Consider the following 9,355-nt stretch of genomic DNA (forward strand, 5'->3'; position numbering starts at 1 on the left):
ATGCAATAGTAATTGGCTTGTATTAACTTTCACTATATAATAAATTATATTTGCTTGAACTTCAATGGGGCTGAGCTGTGCCTAAGCCACGTGACCGATGAATGCGTTGTCAGTGGCCTAGGAAAAGCTGAGAGAAGGCTGCGATGCTACTGCATGCACAGCTGCCTTCTCAAACTGTTGATCAGCGGGGGTCCCGGGTGTTAGACCCACACCATCAGATACTGATGACCTATCACGAGGGTAGGTCATCAGTGTTAAAGCTTGGAAAATTCTCGGAAAGTACACTGACCAGCCTTCTGTTGCCAACTCCCTTAAAGCTTTCGCTAATGGAATTTTCTAAAATCTATACACGGAAGCCCTTCTGTGTGCATCCGGGTTGATGCAGCCACACTGCAAAAGATACATGTGTATTGTGGACCCATTGAAGTTAATTGTTTCCGCCTTGCGATGTGGTGTGCACAAAATGGACACGGCCGTGTAAAAACACCCTAAATCTCTGCTTTTGCTGATTTCACTATATACACACTTCAAGGAATGCTATCAATCACTGATAACACTTCCCACGTGAACAACTATGTCTGAAAAAGCAGAGATTTAATTGTATAAATTACAAGTTTTAGTGCATATTTTCCAGCTACATATATCTAATATATAAAGCTGAGTGTATGTGTGTGTGTGTGTATGTCCGCTAAAGGAATCCGCACCGTCATATTTACAATCACGAAATTTGTTACACAGGTACATCAGGTGTCCGGGAAGTTTTTAGACTAGGTTTCAGCTCTCTAGGACGTTCCATTCCTGAGATATTCCCAAAAAATACATTAGGTAATAGAAGCCTGGTCACATGACCCTTATCAGCCAATAGAAGTTCACAGGCCCTTAGTCTCCACATACAAACAGTTTTAAACCTTGTTTCCATAACAACCGAGCCATTTTTCTTCACTGCCGTAGGTCAACTTTAAAGGGGCAGGACGCTGTGCATGACACTGTTAAGGGAGCGGAGTGCTGTGGAGGTCACAGTTCAGGGGCAGGTGGGGTAGCCATTCAGGCCATCCTCAAAAGATGAACTTAAAAAACCTGCCCCCGATCCATCTAAGCCACGCCCCGACCCAGTTAGGTCACGTCCCTTCCCACTCCGCAGCCGATGGGGATTGAAAAAAATAAAGGTAAAAATCTCTCAGCTGCAGGGGTGCGAGGGAGGGTGATTTTCTCCCTGCAGCTTACGATCAGACAGTACAGTGCTGCTGTCTGAGAGCGAGCTGATCAAAAGGACATCCCTGTGTCCGTCCAGGACCTGCGCCGGACGGAGAACAGAGAGTCTGAAAGCCGGACTGTCCACCCTAAAACAGGACCTCTGGCCACCCTAGGGGCAGGCTGCTGTGGAGGTCACAGTTAAGGGGATGGTCCACTATGGAGGTCAGTGTTATGGGGCAGATAGCTGTAGCGGCCACTGTTAATGGGGCGTGGTGTTGTGGAAATCACTGTTAAGGAGACGGGGTACTGTGGAGTTCACTAATAAAGGGGCGGCTGCTGTGGAGGTCTCTGTTAAGGGGTCAGGGAACGGTAGAGGTCACAGTTAAGGGGACAGTTCGCTATGGAGGTTAGTGTTAAGGGGCGCGGTGCTGTAGAGGTCACTGTTAAGGGGGAGGGGTGTTGTGGAGGTCACATTTTCAGAGAACAGAGCTCTGTGGAGGTCACTGTTAAGGGGGCGGTATATTGTGGAAATCACTGTTAAGGAGACGGGGTACTGTGAAGGTCACTAATAAAGGGGCAGCCGCTGTGGAGGTCACTGTTAAAGGGGAGGGCACTGTGGATGTTACGGTTAAGGGGGCAGGCCACTGTGGAGGTCACTGTTAAAGGGGCAGGCACTTTGGAAGTCACTGTTAAGGCAGCAGGGTACTGTGAGGTCACTGTTAAGGGAGCAGGGTACTGTGGCAGTCACTGTTAAAGGGGCAGTTGCTGTGGAGGTCTCTGTTAAAGGGGCCGGAAATGGTGGAGGTCACAGTTAAGGGGACTATAACCTATGGTCAGTGTTAAGGGGCTGGTGCTGTAGAGGTCACTGTTAATGGGTCGGGCCCCTGTGGAGGTCACTGTCAAGAGGGTGGGGTGCTGTGGAACTCGCTGTTAAAGGGGCAGGCTGCTGTGAAGGTCAAAGTTAAGGGGGTGCCCTGCTGTGGAGGTCCCATTTTAGGGACACGGGGCATTGTGGGGGGTCAGTGTTAAGGGGGCGGGGTGCTGTAGATGTCACTGTTATAGTGGATACTGGTGATATTTTTTAATGACACACAAATGGGTACTTCAGCTAATATATATATATATATACTGTTGCAAGAAAAACTATGTGAACCCTTTGGAATGATATGGATTTCTGCAAAAATTGGTCATAAAATGTGATCTGATCTTCATCTAAGTCACAACAATAGACAATCACAGTTTGTTTAAACTAATAACACACAAATAATTAAATGTTACCATGTTTTTATTGAACACACCATGTAAACATTCACAGGGCAGGTGGAAAAAGTATGTGAACCCCTAGACTAATGACATCTCCAAGAGCTAATAGGAGTGAGGTGTCAGCCAACTGGAGTCCAATCAATGAGATGAGATTGGAGGTGTTGGTTACAGCTGCCCTGCCCTATAAAAAACACACACCAGTTCTGGGTTTTCTTTTCACAAGAAGCATTGCCTGATGTGAATGATGCCTCGCACAAAAGAGCTCTCAGAAGACCTACGATTAAGAATTGTTGACTTGCATAAAGCTGGAAAGGGTTATAAAAGTATCTCCAAAAGCCTTGCTATTCATCAGTCCACGGTAAGACAAATTGTCTATAAATTGAGAAAGTTCAGCACTGCTGCTACTCTCCCTAGGAGTGGCCGTCCTGTAAAGATGACTGCGCAGACTGCTCAATGAGGTGAAGAAGAATCCTAGAGTGTCAGCTAAAGACTTACAAAAGTCTCTGGCATATGCTAACATCCCTGATAGCGAATCTACAATACGTAAAACACTAAACAAGAATGGATTTCATGGGAGGAAGCCACTGCTGTCCAAAAAAACCCATTGCTGCACGTTTACAGTTTGCACAAGAGCACCTGGATGTTCCACAGCAGTACTGGCAAGAGATTCTGTGGACAGATGAAACCAAAGTTGAGTTGTTTGGAAGAAACACACAACACTATGTGTGGAGAAAAAGAGGCACAGCACACCAACATCAAAACCTCATCCCAACTGTGAAGTATGGTGGTGGGGGCATCATGGTTTGGGGCTGCTTTGCTGCGTGAGGGCCTGGACGGATTGCTATCATTGAAGGAAAAATGAATTCCCAAGTTTATCAAGACATTTTGCAGGAGAACTTAAGGCCATCTGTCCACCAGCTGAAGCTCAACAGAAGATGGGTGTTGCAACAGGACAACGACCCAAAGCATAGAAGTAAATCAACAACAGAATGGATTAAACAGAAGAAAATACGCCTTCTAGAGTGGCCCAGTCAGAGTCCTGACCTCAACCCGATTGAGATGCTGTGGCATGACCTCAAGAAAGCGATTCACACCAGACATCACAAGAATATTGCTGAACTGAAACAGTTCTGTAAAGAGGAATGGTCAAGAATTACTCCTGACCATTGCGCACATCTGATCTGCAACTACAGGAAACGTTTGGTTGAAGTTATTGCTGACAAAGGAGGTTCAACCAGTTATTAAATCCAAGGGTTCACATACTTTTTCCACCTGCACTGTGAATGTTTACATGGTGTGTTCAATAAAAACATGGTAACATTAAATTATTTGTGTGTTATTACTTTAAGCAGACTGTGATTGTCTATTGTTGTGACTTAGATGAAGATCAGATTACATTTTATGACCAATTTGTGCAGAAATCCATATCATTCCAAAGGGTTCACATACTTTTTCTTGCAACTGTATATATATATATATATATATACAGTCCTGATCAAAAGTTTAAGACCACTTGAAAAATGGCAAAAAATCATATTTTACATTGTTGGGTCTTAACAAGGTTCCAAGTAGAGCTTCAACATGCAACAAGAAGAAATGAGAGTGAGACAAAACATTTTTTGAGCATTCAATTAATTGAAAATAACGATTAAACTGAAACAGGCTGTTTTTCAGCTGATCTAAATTATAGGATTACATGCCTTTAAAAGGCCAAATCTTAAAGATGTGGATTCATTGACATTTTCTGTCGGGTAGTCACACGTTGTGATGGCAAAGGCAAAAAAACTCTCCCTTTTTGAGCGTGGTCGGGTTGTTGAACTGCATATGCAGGCTCTCTCACAGCGCGCCATCGATGCAGAGGTGGGACACAATAAGACAGTCATTTGGAATTTCTTAAATCATTCTGAGGGTTATGGAACCAAAAAAAGTCAAGTGGAAGACCCAAAAAAATTTCATCAACACTGAGCCGGAGGATCCAATTGGCTGTCCGTCAAGACACTGGACAATCCTCGACCCAAATTAAGGCCCTTACTGGTGCTGACTGCAGCCCCATAACCATCAGACGGCATCTGAGACTGAAGGGCTTCAAAAACAAAAAACGTCTTCAAAGACCTCGTCTCCTTGAACGCCACAGAACTGCTCGTTTGGACTTTGCAAGAGAGCACCAAACATGGGACATTCAAAGGTGGAAGAAAGTTTTATTCTCTGATGAGAAAAAATTTAACCTTGATGGTCCTGATGGTTTTCAACGTTACTGGCATGACAAGCAGATCCCACCTGAGATGTTTTCTACGCGCCACAGTGGAGGGTCACCATAATGGTCTGGGGTGCTTTTTCCTTCAGTGGAACAATGGAGCTTCAGGAAGTGCAGGTGCGTCAAACGGCCGCTGGCTATGTCCAGATGTTGCAGAGAGCATTCTTCATGACTGAGGGCCCTCGTCTCTGTGGTAACGACTGGGTTTTTCAACAGGACAACGCTACAGTACACAATGCCCGCAGGACAAGGGACTTCTTCCAGGAGAATAACATCACTCTTTTGGCCCATCCTGCGTTTTCCCCTGATCTAAATCCAATTGAGAACCTTTGGGGATGGATGGCAAGGGAAGTTTACATAAATGGACAACAGTTCCAGACAGTAGATGGCCTTCGTGCAGCCGTCTTCACCACTTGGAGAAATGTTCCCACTCACCTCATTGAAACGCTTGCATCAAGCATGCCGAAACAAATTTTTGAAGTGATAAACAATAACGGCGGAGCTGCTCATTACTGAGCTCATGTTTGGAAGTTGGATTTCTGTTTTGGGGGGGTTTAGTTTTTTTTGGAGGTGTGGTCCTAAACTTTTGATCAGCTGAAAAACAGCCTGTTTTAGTTTATTCGTTGTTTTCATTAAATTGAATGCTCAAAAAATGTTTTGTCTCACTCTCATTTCTTCTTGTTGCATGTTGAAGTTCTACTTGGAACCTCAACCTTGGAATCCAGCCATGCTAAATATGATTTTTTTGCCATTTTTCAAGTGGTCTTAAACTTTTGATCAGGACTGTATATATATCTGCTCAACTCCTTCTGCTACATGTCATTCTTGTTTATGTCATACTACTGGCAGATTGCACTGTATTTTGTGGTGACATGTCCTCTTTAAGCGTTTGGTAGTTGTGACTAGGGATGAATGAAGTAAGCTTCGGATCATAGATCCAAAGTCACTTCGCTCAACACTTTGTTTTAATGCTGTACAGAGATTCATCTCCGTGCAGAATTAAAATGTATTTGGGCTCCGGCGAGGTGAAATAAGACTTCGGTGAATAACTTTGACATTTGATCATTAAACTTGAAAATCATTTTAAAACTGGTATCTGAAGTTGGCTTCGGTACCGACTGATACCTCGGTACCAAAGCAGACTTCAGAACCAAGTTTTAAAATGATTTTCAAGTTGAAAAATTAAACCCCGAAGTTATTCACCAAAGTCCCACGAGACTTCGGTGATAACGAATTTGCCTCGCAGGAGCCCATACCTAATTAAATCTCTGACAAATTCAATAAAAATAAATAAATAGAATACTTTATCCGAAGTGAGTGCGAACCCAGAGCTTAATTTATGATATATATATATATATATATATCTGACATAGTGGGTGGCCAAAAGCTTCTTTATACAGTGCATAAAGAAGCTTTTGGCCACCCACTATGTCAGTTAACATGAGTGAGGTGCAGAGATGCAGGATGACTTTTTATTATAACTTTTTGATTAAAAAAATTTCCACTTAAAAAATGGTATATATATATATATATATATATATATATATGTATATTAATATGCTCTTTTAAATTATTTTCTGCATCAGCGAAACTGTAGGCAATATAAATAGAGGTCATAGAAAACCCTCAAATGGTACAAAAGCATGGATGATGATGAAATCTCTAGTTTAAACATATACATGATCCTCTTTACTTACTTATATGTCCCCTTTAGCTATTTGTGATGTGCTTGGATAACCTCATGCTAATAAATGTAGGGAAATGTTCTTCCCTACTATTCCACAGGCGTATTTAACACTGCATCATGGCTTATAATTAAGATTTCCCACAGTATTCCAAATACTAATGGCCCCAGGCTCATTTCTATCACTACTTGTAGAATGTATCTTAAGTGTCTTTCAAGGCAGGCACAAAGTGATATAAAACACACCTACTGAATTATTTACCCTGTGTATCAGGAAGGTTGCCTTTACTCTATGTTCTACCATCCCCTTAAGAGCTACAGATGAAGGGCAAAAAGCATTTTGTGCTTGTAAGTAGCAGTTGTAATAAAATTCTTCTAGAGGAACATGAATTCCCCTCAGATTTCACAGAGTAAATTATTTATGTAATAATATGTGTACATAAAAATGTTTGTAAATTCTATTTATGAGTAGTTCCAAGATCTTCAGTGAGCAAATGAGGAGGTTAGTAAGAGTGGGTGTCAAGAGGAAAGAGGTTGAAAGAGGCATTCCGTATTGTATTCCGTCATAATAGAAGTCTATTCTGGCCATAGACTTTGATTATGACGGAATGCAATATGGAATGCCTCTTATAGGCTTCCTTGGTGCATGCCATCATAGAATTCCGTTATGGTCCGCGGTAACAGAATCCATTATGGAATTCTTAGATAACCCGAACCCTGAACTTGCAAATCACAAGTTCACTCAACACTACTTATGACAGCTCTGATAACTGTAATGGGCTGGGCCCTAATGTGTTTCCATCACATGTCTAGGATAGATTGTATTCCTCAGGAATAGAATGTACATAATGTATTGTCCAAAATCATATGAAATGATAAGAAATGTCTGAAATCTCATCCACACGCTGCTGAGAAAACATGCAGCATAAGGCCTCATGCCCACGACCGTTGTTCTGGTCCGCATCGTAGGTGGAGCATCCTTAAAAATGATTTTAGGGACATAGGTCACAAGCTTGGGCAAGGATCTCAAAGGTATTATTTTTTGAAATACTACCCGTACCACAAGCCACACCAGAAAGGCAGCCAGAGATGCTAGGGAGGTTAACAAGCAGGGCTAGCAATACAATATTTTGCCACATTATACCACGAAAACAGAGCCAAATACCACAGTGCATCACAAAATACTTCTAGCAGCACAAAATACATCCCCAAACACTTCCACTGGCTTTCCCCCTGGGAATCGGCCCACCCTGTATTTTACCTGTAAGGTCTATGGCCAATCGACCCCTGGCTATGACTGGGCAATTATCGTACAGGTTACAGTCTGTTTAGAAAGAATAGTAATAACCAGAATGGGGGAGGTGTTATGTAAAGTCCTATATAAAGCCCACACTCCGGGGAGATATAAGTGAGGGAAATGAACATGTGGAGTGACTATGGGTAGAAATACATGGAGGCAAAGACAATAATAAAATACTGATAGGGGTTTGTTAAAAGCCACCTAATATACCAGAGTCCACAGAAAATCTACTACTAAATGAGATAGATGAAGCGGCAAATCATGAGGTTGTTATTATGGGGGACTTCAACGACCCAGATATAGACTGGGAAACTGAAACCTGTAGACCTCAGGTTCATGGCAATAACCAAAAACGATTGCATTTCCCAACTGGTTCATGATCCGACTAGAGGGACCACCCTACTGGACTTAGTACTAACTAAGAGATGGTGATGGTGAACTCACTAAAAGAGTTCAAAAGAGACATGGATGTATTTCTGAAGTATAATAAAATTACAGGTTATGGTTATTAGATTTCTGGAGATGTTGATCCAAAGAATTATTCTGATTGCCTGATTCGAGTCGGAAAGGAATTTTTTTCCCCTAAAATGAAAAAAAAAAAGGGTTCTACCTTGTTACATAGTTACATATTTAATACAGTTGAAAAAAGACATGAGTCCATCAAGTTCAACCAAGGGATAGGTGGGAACGCGAATACCAGAATGAAGTGAGACTCAGATATCTAGACGTTTTCATAAGCATTAATGTCCTTTACTTTTAAGAATTCATCTAAACCCTTTTTAAACCTGTCCACTGTTCCTGCTGTGACCACGTCGTGAGGAAGTCTATTCCACAGATTTACAGTTCTTACAGTAAAGAAGCTTTGACGCTTCTGGAGACTAAATTTTTTCTTCCCCAGTCGGAGGCAGTGTCCCCTTGTCTTTTGAGGGCATTTTACATCAAACAGTTTTTCGCCGTATTTTTTGTATGGCCCATTTATATATTTGTATAGGTTAATCATGTCCCCCCTTAGACGTCTCTTCTCAAGACTAAATAAATGTAATTCTTTTAATCTTTCTTCATAACTAAGACCTTCCATGCCCCTTATCAGTTTAGTCGCTCTCCTTTGCACTTTTTCCAGCTGCAGAGTGTCCTTTCTATGGACTGGTGCCCAGAACTGAACTGCATATTCCAGATGAGGCCGCACCAACGCTTTGAAAAGTGGTAGTATTACATCCCTGCCCAGTGAGTCCATGCCTCGTTTAATGCATGACAATATCAATATCCTGGTAGTCTTAGAAACATCTGATTGACATTGTATGCTTTTATTTAAAGGGAACCTGTCACCTAAAAAACATATATAAAACCGCCAGCATTACCTTATAGTAGCCCCCAGTCTGTTATTAATGATGTGTTTGATCCGGTAATCTGATGCTCCATACATGACAAAAATGATGTTTTAATCGCCATCAGCGTTATCTGATGTTACAGTCACTAAACCACCACGTGCACAAAATCACAAAAAGTTGCCTGGACATTCAGGCCTTTTTTGGGTCATAAAAGGATTAATTTAGCTTGGACCATATCTACAGTTAGTTTTAATTTTTTTACTTCCTCTGGATCGACTTGCAGACTGAACTGGATGGACATATGTCTTCTTTAAACCTTATAAAGTATGTTA

At 41.9% G+C, this 9,355-nt stretch overlaps 1 long non-coding RNA gene across 1 annotated transcript; it reads left to right on the plus strand.

Moving 5' to 3' along the window:
• Positions 1-861: 861 nt before the first annotated feature.
• LOC120991491 lies at positions 862-6,096 on the plus strand. Its single transcript, XR_005776687.1, has 3 exons — positions 862-1,036; positions 4,120-4,122; positions 6,085-6,096. It is a non-coding gene; the product is annotated as an uncharacterized LOC120991491 (long non-coding RNA).
• The last annotated feature ends 3,259 nt before the right edge of the window (positions 6,097-9,355 follow it).

This window comes from Bufo bufo, chromosome 2 (assembly GCF_905171765.1).
Source record: "Bufo bufo chromosome 2, aBufBuf1.1, whole genome shotgun sequence".
In the NCBI taxonomy this organism is placed as follows: domain Eukaryota; kingdom Metazoa; phylum Chordata; class Amphibia; order Anura; family Bufonidae; genus Bufo; species Bufo bufo.